The sequence below is a fragment of the Balaenoptera ricei genome, chromosome 11 (genome assembly GCF_028023285.1).
Source record: "Balaenoptera ricei isolate mBalRic1 chromosome 11, mBalRic1.hap2, whole genome shotgun sequence".
Classification (NCBI taxonomy): domain Eukaryota; kingdom Metazoa; phylum Chordata; class Mammalia; order Artiodactyla; family Balaenopteridae; genus Balaenoptera; species Balaenoptera ricei.
In genome coordinates this window covers 100,901,606-100,914,467 of record NC_082649.1, presented here as the reverse complement: position 1 = coordinate 100,914,467, position 12,862 = coordinate 100,901,606, and the positions used below count along the sequence as shown (strand labels likewise).

Sequence of the window (12,862 nt, the reverse complement as noted above, 5' to 3'; positions counted from 1 at the left end):
CAAAAAACAAAACAAAAACACCACAAGTTACCCAGAAGCACTGCTTTAACACCGTCCTCTAGTACCACCCCATCCAGCCCCACCACATTCAGCTACCTGTCAGTCCTATTGCACCTGCCCCAAACAGTCTTAGTCTGTCCACTTCTCTCCAGGGCCACCACCGCTGGTCTGAGTGACCTTCCTCTCTCATCTGGACGACTGCAATAGCCTCGTTCTTGGTCTCCCAGCTCCACTCTAGCATAAGTTAGTCCACATCTCTAGCCTCAGTTTTCTTATCTCTAAAATGGGCACACTGACACTTCTCTCACAGGGCTGTGAAGAGGACAGGGTGACATAATGAACCAAAAGCCCTGGCCGGGAGTGCCTTCTCAATAGATGACAGTTCCTTTCCTCCATCAGCTGGCTGGGAGGGATGAGAAAGGTGAGGGACTCTTCTGCTTTCATACTCTGCTGGTGCACATACAAAGCAGGCACCAGTGGCCTCTGCACCTCCCTGCCTCTCTTGACCTCACTCCCCCAGCTACAGGGCTTCTTGCCTGTTTCCTGCCTCTTGTTTCCTTCCATATAGTGGGAGCTCCTCTAGCTTCAGACCCTGGCCTCTCTCCCACTCCTCATTCACTCTCCGGGGCCTGTGCACGGTGCCACGTATTTATAATAGAGTTTGAGAGATGAAATAGGCAAGTCATACTCAGGCTCTTCTGGGCTGCTCTTAGGAGCCAGCCTGCCTGCTGGGAGCCTGCATCCGACTGGGCTCTCAGTCAGCCAACCGAGCCTAGGAGAAAGACCTAGGCTCTGCAGGGACCCAGCCCTGCCCACCCCTGGGGCAGGTGGGAAACCCATCCGATTCTAGCCTTCAGCATTAGCCGGCCCACATGCTCCAATGCCACTCAGATCAGTAATAACGGTGACATTTTGTTCTCCGGCTACTTTGCTTTTTGTCTTAATACTCAGTTGGTCCAGAACTCAGGCCGGGCAGAGGAGTTCTATTTACTGGCCCCTCCCGCCCCCCAACAGGACTGAGCAGTGGGAGAACACCCTGTCCTCTATCCCTACCTTGTTAATGGAGATTCTCAGGGCCTCCCTCATCAAGCCCGGTGCTGGGTACTGTGAGAACCAATCAATAAATGACTGACAAATACTTACTGAGCTCCTGATACAACCGTGAAAATAACTCATCTTTGCTCAGTGTTACTTACTACTTTTGAGATGCCTAAAAAGCATTTTCAGGTACGCGAACGCTACGAAGTGCTGCTTTCTTCACCAACTTGGTGGTCTTTACTGCAATTTGCATGATCAGGGTATGCGCTTGTCTTTTAGGATCTAGCTGTGAACTCACTTCCTTCATCCAGTAAGTTTTCATTGCACACCTACTAGGTGCCAGGTGCTATTAACGAAGGCACTGCAGGTATAGCTGTCAACCAGGCAGATGACACCCCTACACTCCTGTACTGGTGATCTGGTAGCAGTGATGAAGAAAATCAACAGACAGGGACTGGATTGGGCAGGGGTCAAAACAGGGTAGTCGGGGAAGGGCTCTCCAAGGAGGGAACATCTGAGTCCTCAGTGATGGGAAGGTGCCAGACGTTGCAAGACCTGGGGGAAGAGGCTCTCAATAACGCTGTGAGTGGTGGTACTATTATTACTATTAATATTAGGATTCCCCTTTTACAGATGTGGAAACTGAGGCCAGGGAGGTTAAAACGCTTCCTCCGAGGCCAAAAAGGTAACTATTTATGGCACCAGGTCAAAACTCTGAAACCCCAACTATTGCCACCAAACCCACTTGCCTGTAGGTTCTAGAACTTTTAAAAAGAATCTTAACCTCGGAGATCTTCAACAAAGTAGCATGCAGCACACCCTCAAGGAGCCTCCAGTTTAATTTGAGAGAACATCTTTACACAAAAACACTCATCACACAAGGTGGGTCACAAATTAATGTATAGGATTAATACAGTTTCAAAAATTTTAAATCCAGTGGGATTTACTTTGAAACCTGACAAAATGACCCCCAATTTCTTGGGGAAAAAGAAATCCATGTAAGATAGTTATCTATTCATCGGTTTGTTTAATAAACACTTATGAGTTGCCAGGCTCTGCTGTCAATGCTTTTCAAATATTAATTCTTTCAAACCTCATGACTCATTTAATACTCATAACAATCCTGTAAGTTAATACAGTCACTAACCCCACTTTCTAATCAAGGGAATCAAGGCAAAGACAGGGTGGATGGCCTGCCTGAGACACACTGCAAAGTGGTGGAGCCAAGATCCAAACCTACGTCGTCTGGCCCTGGAACCTTTGCTCTTTGCCGTAAACTGAATTTACACGTATCATTTACACAATTGAATTGATATGTACAATTACATTTTGTCTCTTTGTCTCTTTCTACCTGACATGAACTTGCTTTCAGAAGGTCTGACTTAAATGCAAAATTCATGGTTTCCCCCAAATTTTCTGTGGGGAGCCCTTGAGAGGCTCTTGGAAAAGTTAGACCGTCATCCTCCAGGGAGGCGGAAACTAGCTCTATCAGGGGCCCATTAGGCTCCGCAGGGTGGACGTGCCATACGAACAGTTAGATGCTTCGGACAAAGGAAAGAAAACAGGCTTCCACTGGGGGCCAGCATCAACAGTCACACCGGCAGACACTCGGGATCACATGTGTGCGATGGCGATGGAACTGGGCTTCACTTGCACTGCGGGAGAGGGCCAGCGGGATGGATTTATTTAGTGATGATTCTCTCCAACAACAGAGAAAAGCCATCTAGTAAATAAATGAAGTTCTCCTAAAAGAATAAACCGAGTGAGAACTGCCTAGGAAGTTTGAAAGAAAGAAAAAAAAGAGAGAAATAGAAGGGGAAAGCAGATGCGTTTGGGAGCTGTTAACATTTATGCTCCGCAGAGAATCCCCCGAGCAGCATGGCACAGACCTTTATTATAATTACTTTATTATAATTACTCTCCTCCACCTGCGTGCCGCCCAGCCAGCGTCTGCCCTGGTCCTGCCATGACCCTGTCTGATGCTCGGCCGCCCGAATCAGCAGAAACTTCAACACCTGAACAGCTTGGAAGGAGACCCGTTGCTGAGGAGTGGGTGTCCAGGTTGCAAACCCTGAAATAGAAAACCACATGAATGGTGCTCCCTGGAGTTGTACGGGGCTGCAGCTCTGCCTCTGAAGATGCAGAGCAATTGAGGATCCGATGCAGGTGGCAGAGGCGAGAAAACGAAGAGCGAGCCAGTAGATGGGATGGGGACAACTAGAGAAATATGTGAAAAGAGAACTGAGTGAGACCTTCACCTTACACCCAAACCCAGACAGGTTAGACATCGATAACTTACTGTGAAAGATGAAACTATTAAAACAATTCACAACTAGAAACCTTGTCTTCCTAGTCTGAATAATGGGGGTAAGAGTAGCTACCTCATGGCCTTGTTATGGAGATTAAGAGATGATCCAAATTAGCACAGGGCCTTGCATTTCAGTCAAAGAGGACTGAGGGATGATTCAGCTGAGAAACTTGCCCAAATCTAGCCACCCCGGGGGTCAGAGGGAAATGGCTGGAGGGGTGTGGCCCCAGGTCATAATCTGGGGATTTCAGGCAAACTGATATCACAGAGGGGGAAAGAGGACGTGTGCATGGATGGAGTCAAGTCCCTTCATCGCGGGCACCGGAGAGTAGTAATTCACAGCGTACACTGTCTGCAGACGCAGCAATTTTAGAAGCAGGAGGAGACAGGTACCAGACTTTCACCCTGGGCTGAACTTCCTTCATCTGGGATCCTTGGCTGGAAGAACCCTACCCAGAGCCCAAGGCGGGCTCTCCCCACAGCACTCAGGACAGCTGGGTTCACAGACTCTGCCCACTTCCCCCTGAGGCAGCCCGAGCATCTCCCTGTTGGAAAGTTCTGCATTGGACTGAGCTGAAACCAGCTGTCCTCCCCACCCTGCACTTACCTTCCACCCAGTGGGGGTCCTACTGGTCCATTCTACCAAACTCTCAACAAGAACAACACCCAGCTTACATAATCTCTTCTAGAGAACCAAGGAAATGGGAACACAGCTCACCTTGTTTTATGAGGCCAGCATAACAGTGATACCAAAGTCTGACAAGTAAACACCAAAAAGGAAAATGGCCAGTGAATCTCACTGATGAACTCATGATGTTAAAGTCCTCAGCAAAAAGGTGATGAGAAATAGCCCAGCAAAAAAGATGCAACAGGACAACCCAAGTTGGGTTTATTCCAGAAATGCAAAAATCAATGTAGTTCACCATCTTAACAGATTGAAAAAGAAAAATCACGACCATCTGAGCAGAAGCAGGAAAAACATCTACTTCCATTTATGACTAAAAAGAAAAGAAACTCGGCAAACTGGCAATAGAAAGGAGCTTCTTTACTCTGGTAAAGATTACCTGCCAAGGAAATTCCCTGGCCGTTCAGTGGCTAGGGCTCGGCGCTTTCACTGCCGGGACCTGGATTCAATCCCTGGTCGGGGAACTAAGATCTCACAAGATTATCTGCCAAAACCCTAGATAAACATTATACCTAACTGTCAAATGTAGACAGCTCTTCCATGAGAGAGAGAGAGAGAGAGAGAGAAACCCCAAAGGGAAGAAAGGATTGGAAAGGAAGAAACAAAACTTATTTGCACCTCCTATAATTGTATACACAGTATCTCCAAAATAATCTACAAATACATTTTTTTTGAATTAGAGAGTTTAGCAAGATTTCTGGATACAAAATCAATGTGCAAAATGCAAAAACATTTCTCCAAAAAGCAACCAACATAGCATAATTTTAAAAAATATATATGTGTAGATAGATATAGATATACCATTTAAAATAGCATATAAAATATCAAATAACTAGGAATATATCTAACAAAAAATGTGCAAGACCACCAAGGGACATTAGGACACTGGATCTAAACTGTATCCTAAATAATGAAGAGAGATACCATGTTCATGGAAGTCTAAATACTGCACCCTCCACCCCCAAGGGGCAATAGAGAGCTCAGCAGGAACATCTGGCAGATCAGAGTAACCTGGGCTTATATTCTACCTCCTGTTGCTTCTAAAATGTGTGACTCTGTTGTGTTCGACCAAGCCCTCTGAACCCCAGTTTCCTCACCTGTAAAACATGGATAGCCATTCCTGTCTAGTTGTGAGGAGTCAATAGATAATAAAGCACTTTGTGGGGGGAGGAGAGGGATAAATTTGGAATTTGGGATTAACAGAAACACACTACTATATATAAAATAAATAAAGAACAAGGACTTAATAGGAAACTATATTCAATACCTGTTTTATATATATATATATGACTGAATCACTATGCTGTACACCTGAAACATTGTAAATCAACTATACTTAAAAAAAAAAAGGAAAGAAAGCACTTTGCAGAGTGTTGTATAAAAACAGGGATTCTTATGACTAGCATTTTTGCCCCTTGTTGGTCTAAGGGTAGGGAAAAAGCTCTCTCTCCCAGATTAGGCCAGCTGTGTCTTTGCTTTCGCTCATCAACTTGTCATCTAAAGGTACTGTTGAGTGCTTATTCTGTATACAACATTTTTTCATTCAGTGCTCACAGCAACCTATAAGGCGAGTGCTATGTTAGCCCCATTTTACAGATGAGAAAGCTGAGGCTCAAACAAGCAACTTGTCATTCATATATTCATTCATTCATTAGACATTCATGAGCCCCTTCTATGTACCAAGAGCTGTGAATACCCTGGTGAGTAAGATGGACATGGTCCCTGCTCTTTTAGAACTGACAGTCGAGGTGGGAAGACAGACAAAAATCATACCACAACTAACAAGCTGGCAGAACTAAGATTCAAACTCAGGTCTGCTGGACATGAGAATCCATGCTTTTAACCACCCCCGAGGTGCCTTCCTCAACTTCCTCTGTTCCATCCTCTCTGTTGTGATGCAATGGTTTCTAACGTCCACTCTGCTGGCAGCAACAAGTTTCAGTGGGTCTTGCCATCCAAGGTGCTGCACAAATTGAGAGCTGTCAGCTTCGATCCTGGCCCATGTGACTCTCATGCACTATCACTGCAGAACTACAGCAGGGAAGATGAACGCATAGAGAGGAGAGGCATCCTGTACCCGCCCCCCCCCCCCAGCATCAGCAGCATTGTTCCCAATGAGTGTGCGCCTGAGTCCTCTGCCACCAATAACGGCAGAAGTGAGTCACTCATAAGTAAGATACAGGAGCTTTATTGTAATTACATCCCGAGATTCAGAAATGCTCAGCGTCACTGTGAAAGGGAGGGCAGCAGGTGACTGGGCTTGAATGATCCTCTGCCAGGTACGTCTTTCAGATAAAACGTCTTGGATCAGGAGCAATTACAGCTAATGCCCAGCCTGAATGCTAATGAGAAATACTTACAATTGCTTGTAATTCTTTGCCATTTATACTACCTGCTTTTTTCCTTTTCTTTTCCACCCTGGCATTAACCCTGAGAAACAGACACTAGAAGATATGATTAATGGCCATTTTGCAGATGAGGAAATTGATGCTCAAGGTCACTCAGCTCAAAGGGCCAGGGCTGGGGTTCTAATCCTGAACTTTTTTTACTACACCATTCTGTCTTTAAGGGGGAAAAAACCCCAGAACTCTGGATATGTCTTCTCCACCAGGAAGGTGCACAAAATATCAATCTGAAAGGCAGCTGGGGTGGCGTGTTCTGCTGACGTGTTTGCCTTGGTGATGACAGGGCAGACCTTATGAAATGAACTTCACACCTACCTTCTGCCCTCCCACAACCATCAAGAGGCCCACACTTGTCCCTGAGAAATGACCACCAAGAGGCCCACGCTTGTCCCTGAGAAATGACCACGAACCTGAGCAGAAAGATAAGAAGAATCCTTCTCGTGCCCCACAAGCCAGAAAACTGTCCCAAATCCATGCCCCTCAGAAACATGCCAGAGCATCAAGTTCAAGCTGCAGTGTGAAGGAGTGAGGTTTGCCGCAACAGTGGTAATCATGGTAATGCCCAGCATTTGCTGAGCACCTCATAGAGCACCAGAAGTTTTAAATAAGTTTGCACTGGGACTTGAGGTTTTAGGCTATTTAAAGCTTGAGCCTACACTAAGGCTTCTTACATTACATCTAACACTAGACTACTCGCACTTTATAGACGAAAAAGCAAGAGTCTTAAGGAAGGCAGGCAGGCAGCTCGCAGGTGGCAGAGCCAGGTTACCAAGCTGGGCCTGTCTGACCTTAACAGTAACAACAGTGACAACTAACATTTAAATAGCATTTTTATATACTGCCTCATAAAAGTGTATTGTATCTAGGTGCTTTATGTGCATGAACACAATTAGTTCTCTCACCAACCCAGTGAGGAATGTGCTAGGAATACTCCCATCCTAAAAATGGAACAGAGAGGTGTAGCAACCTGCTCAAGGCCACAGGGCCCATAAGTGACAGTGCTGGGATCTGAGCCAGCTCCAGAATCCACACTTTTGATCTCTTTGCCATGTCTCCTCTTTGTTATAGAAAGGCCACACCCTTTCCACCAGGCACTCCTGGATTGTAAAAAGGAAAGCACAAACAGGAACATGGAATTCTGAGAGAGTCCGAGGAAAGGAACTTCAGATACAAGTTCTTCCTACCTCGGACAGTCGGCCAAGGGGGGAGCACTCCCAGCCCAGCGCTGTCCAAACTCCTCTGGGCTGCAGGGGCTTGGAGGCAGCTCCCGCCTCCACCCAGCTCTGAAACCCTGTTCAGGCAGTGCTGAGCCATCTCCACCATCTATCCTGGAGGGATTCTCTCTGACACAGGAAAATGGTATCAGGCTTCCCTACAGACTTTCCCTCCATCAGGGGAAATACCTCTTGAGACAGCAGGGTAGCCTCAGGCAGCCTCAGGCAGCCTCAGGCTTCCATGTGAGGGTCCAACCAGCCCTGGGTCAGATTAGGGAATTTACGTGGGGCTGTCAGGGATTCCTGTGAGTGATAACCACTCAGCAGCAGGCCTCCTACACGACACCTATCACAGAGAAAGGAGAGCGGTGCAGGGGCATCAGGGACCCTGTTGCCTGGCATCTCTCTCTTTTCACCTTTGTTGCTGCCAGTCACAAGCAGGAGGGACCTAAGGTCCCATCTACAGCCTGAGTGTCACTGACAATCTGGAAGGAGTCAAGGAAGACCTGTGTTCAAATCCCAACTCCTCCACGGACCAGGTGGGCAACCCCAGGCAAGCTATTTAACCTCTCTGAGCCTCAAAAGACAATCTGTTCAATGAGTCTAGTAATAATAGTGCCCACTTTGCAAGGCTGCTGTGAAAACTAAGTGGGATAATGCATAATGATACTCTGACGGGTCCATTCTCTCTCTCTCTCCCAGTCTCTGTTGGTCCCTGCCTGACTCCAAGATTAAAGCTAAGATTGGGGCATTCAAGACCTCCCTATCAGATCCCCAGCTCTGCTCTCCTTCATGCTCTGCAGACACACTCCATCTGTGCTCCCGTCACAGCAACTTAGCCCCCATCATGGAATGAGTGCCCCAAGTACCTTCCGGCCGGGGGACCTGGTTCACATAGTACTTACCCCCAGCACCATTCCTTCATCGTCGGGTTCCCGGCCTGAGGTGGGAGCCCCCTGCCGGAGGACAGCGACCCTGACTGGAGCATCTCTGCATTACCAGCTCCCAGGCGGAGCGGACACCTCAGAGAGATTAAGGGATTGGGGTGGGGTCTCTTTGGGGGGCGGGGGGCGGGGAGGGGAGAGTCACCCAGAGAAGGAAAGAGGTTTCCGTGAAGAACTGCTGCGCTCCAGCTCCTGACTTCCTTGGCTCCTTCCAGAAAAATCGAGAGTAACTTCTGAAATTTGGCTCTCACCTGAAAGGGCAGCCCAACGGGCTTCTGCCATCAGAGTCCACTCCCTGAAAGTAAGGGCCACTCATCTTTCCAAAGGATCCTCCGTGAGGCACAATGAGGAGGTGGTGGTCCGCCCTGGGTTTGCAGCCATGCTGTAGGAGCGTGGGCAGTGGTCTCCACACTTCCCACACCAGACCCCTGGTGACGCTGAACCTGGGGCTTGCCCGCATGTGATTAAGTGGTTTGGGTCAGGCTGACTCGGGTTCAAAATCCTGGCTCTCTCCTTAACTCGGTGGTGCTCCTGGTCACAACTTTCCCTCTCTGAGCCTCTTTCCTTCTCTGTAAAATGGGTATAATAATGCCGGTTCATCAAGTTAAAGGGAGAACCGAAAGAGATCACGGATACCCAGTGCCTGGCACATTCAACGCACTCAAGAGATGGGCTCGGACTGTGGGGAACATCAAACTCAGAGCCTAGGGCAGCTCTGGGAAAAATGGAGACTCGCCCTCCCCTGTCGGAGCCGGAGGCAGACGCCTGGGGCGCGCACGGTGGTGAACCCAGGCAAAGCCACTGGTGTGTGCGCGTCGGGGCGGGGGCCAGAGCTGGGTATCAGACAGGGTGCCGCGGAGCCAGCCGCGCTCCGGGACCCTACCCGCGCCGCCCACGGTCGCCAAGGCCCCGGAGCGCGCCCACCCCACGCCGGCGGCTCCAGGAGCTCTGCGGCTCCGTGGGGATGCCCAGACCCAAGCCCGGCCACGCACAGCCTCGCCCCGCAGCCGCGGCCGCACTCCAGCCCCTGCCCGCGCCCTGCCCGCGCTCCGCTCCGACTCACCGGCGCCGGCTCCCGGGAAAGTTTGGCGGCGAGGCGGCCGCGGCAGCCAGGCTACTCGGTGCTTGGCGACGGCGGCGGGGGCGCCGAGGGAGCGGACCCGGAGGCGGGGCGCGGTAGGAGGAGTCGCGCCGAGGGGCGCCAGCCCGGAAGGCGGGAGGGAGGCGGAGACCTGGGCCCCCGGGCCCGCAGTGCCCCCGCCTCCCGCTCTGTGCTCCTAGGCCGCCCCCTCTCCGCGCACGCTGGAAGGGGAGCGAGGGGGCGCCACAGGCTCGGACCCCTTCTCCCACACCTGCCCCAGGGTCAAAGCTGCTCCCGCAGAGCGCCCCGGCCTCCGGCTCTGCACGGTGCGGAGGTTCCTCGGGTCTGGAGGGAGAGGTTGAAAGCAGGGTCAGAACCCTGGCGAGAACGTTCTCCCCGCCACACACACACACCTGAGGGCAGACAGAAATAGATGAGTCAAACTAAAGAAGCAGAGAGAGAGAGAGAGAGAGTCACAGATGCGATGAACCACAGCCCGACAGACAAAGACATCTAGTGACACCCCACTTCTCCGTGTCCCTGCCAGAGAGGCCAAACTAGGAAAAGACAGACAAAGCCAGGCAAAGACTGGGATTGACAGATAGGGACCCTCCCCCTAGAGCTTCCACGGGGAACTAGAGAGACCCCCAAGGTCTAGAACCCCACACCCCTCCCCTGTTTCTCCCCAGCCGCTCAAATGAGCTCGTTTCAAAATTCAGTGTGTTCCAATTAGCATCCTGAAGCCTAAGGATGGGGGTGTGGTTCTTCTGCAGGTCTCCTCTGCCCCTGACTCTAGAAGCCTGAGAATTCTTACTGGCTGCCTTCATTTCCAGAGCTGGGGAAGAGAAGTAGATTTTCCCCTCTCTCCTCAGCGCCAGGAAAACTCCACTGGAACCGCTCAACTGTTATCTTATCTCAACACTCCAAAAGAGACACTCAAACTGAGTGGGGGAGGTGGGTGTTTGAGAAGGAGGGAGGGAATTCCCTGGCGGTCCAGCGGTTAGGACTCCCTGCTTTTACTGCAGGGGGCACGGGTTTGATCCCTGGTCTGGGAACTGAGATCCCACATGGCCCGCCTCGCGTCCAAAAAAAAACAAAAACAAAACAAAAAGAAGAAGGAGGGAACTGGGAGGGGTGGCTGTGTGTGGGTTTGGAGATATTTCATTTCATGGGGGTATCTTAGCCTCTTCTGAGTAGAGGGAAATTCCACTCAGTGGTGGTGAAATGGTGTAGAGCCAGTTTGAGGCCCAGCTTCATGAGCTGTGTATGGTACATGAGTGATCTCTCTTTCCCGCCTCAGTATCCACATCTGTAAAATGAGGGTTAATTAAAACAGCTGCCACCGTGCCATGCACTTTTCTAAATGCTGCAGGTGCTTACTCATTTAATCCTCACAACACCCTGAAAAGGCAGGAACTATTATTATCACTATTTTGCAGAGAAGAAAACTGGGGTACAGAGAGGTTAAGTAACTTACTCAAGGTCACACAGGAGAACTGGGAATCCAACCTATGCAGCCTGGCTACAAGATCCAAAGTCGTAATTAGTGTACTGTAATCTTCAACTTGATGGGGCTGCTGGTAAGTTCCATGAGGTCATTTATGTAAAGGACTTAGCAAGTGCTCCATAAATGGTAGCTGACAGACCACTAAGCCTGTCTACAAGGTGGGGATTAAAGGGCTGATGGTAATGCCCAGAAACAGGAGACTTTGGATTCTGGATAACTGACAGACCATGTTACTATCCTGGGCCCCAGCTCTGACTTTCATGAATCTGAGAGGCAAAGGATTCCCCATTTGTTCCTCTGACCAGCCCCCTGTGCATGAGCATAACCCCACAACCAGGACTCACCCTGAATCCACAGTAAGCCCCCTCCCATTCCCTGGTGAGTCTCCAGGGCCCCCATATTTTACACTTTACCAGACTGATACACCCTTTGGAACTGAGTTAGCACTTGTGGTAGCAACTGTTATGAGCTTTTTAAATTTCTTAAAATTTTATTTATTTTTTTATACAGCAGGTTATTAGTTATCCATTTTATACATATTAGTGTATACATGTCAATCCCAATCTCCAAATTCATCACATACACACACCCCCTCCCCCCCGCCCCGCTGCTTTCCCCCCTTGGTGACCATACGTTTGTTCTCTATATCTATGTCTCAATTTCTGCCCTGCAAACCAGTTCATCTGTATGATTTTTCTAGGTTCCACATATATGCGTTAATATACGATATTTGTTTTTCTCTTTCTGACTTACTTCACTTTGCATGACACAGTCTCTAGATTCATCCACGTCTCAACAAATGACCCAATTTCGTTCCTTTTTATGGTTGAGTAATATTCCATTGTATATATGTACCACAACTTCTTTATCCATTCGTCTGTTGATGGGCATTTAGGTTGCTTCCATGACCTGGTTATTGTAAACAGTGCTGCAATGAACATTGGGGTGCATGTGTCTTTTTGAATTATGGTTTTCTCTGGGTATATGCCCAGTAGTGGGATTGCTGAGTCATGTGGTAATTCTACTTTTAGTTTCTTAAGGAACCTCCATACTGTTCTCCATAGTGGCTGTATCCATTTACATTCCCACCAACAGTGCAAGAGGGTTCCCTTTTCTCCACACCCTCTCCAGCATTTGTTGTTTGTAGATTTTATGATGATGCCCATTCTAAGTGGTGTGAGATGATACCGCACTGTAGTTTTGATTTGCATTTCTCTAATAATTAGTGATGTTGAGCAGCTTTTCATGTGTTTCTTGGCCATCTGTATGTCCTCTTTGGAGAAATGTCTATTTAGGTCTTCTGCCCATTTTTGGATTGGGTTGCTTGGTTTTTTTAATATTGAGTTGCATGAGCTATTTATATATTTTGGAGATTAATCCTTTGTTGATTCGTTTGCAAATATTTTCTCCCATTCTGAGGGTTGTCTTTTCGTCTTGTTTATGGTTTCCTTTGCTTTGCAAAAGCTTTTAAGTTTCATTAGGTCCCATTTGTTTATTTTTGTTTTTATTTCCATTACTCTAGGAGGTGGATCAAAAAAGATCTTGCTGTGATTTATGTCAAAGAGTGTTCTTCCTATGTTTTCCTCTAAGAGTTCTACAGTGTCTGATCTTGCATTTAGGTCTCTAATCCATTTTGAGTTTATTTTTGTGTATGGTGTTAGGGAGTGTTCTAAGTTCATT

General features: G+C 48.4%; 1 protein-coding gene and 1 pseudogene across 2 annotated transcripts in view; one reads left to right on the top strand and one right to left on the bottom strand.

Moving 5' to 3' along the window:
- The window catches only part of ATG7 (autophagy related 7), a 326,752-nt gene extending 317,073 nt beyond the window's left edge, over positions 1 to 9,679 (bottom strand). Inside the window, exon 1 of one of the 2 annotated variants that reach the window (XM_059940379.1) lies at positions 9,658 to 9,679. The gene's annotated coding sequence lies outside the window, so the exon portion shown is untranslated. The remainder of the gene's footprint in view (positions 1 to 9,657) is intronic. The other variant, XM_059940378.1, reaches the window with a different exon arrangement.
- Positions 5,932 to 12,862, top strand: part of LOC132375353 (store-operated calcium entry-associated regulatory factor-like) — a 52,940-nt pseudogene continuing 46,009 nt past the window's right edge.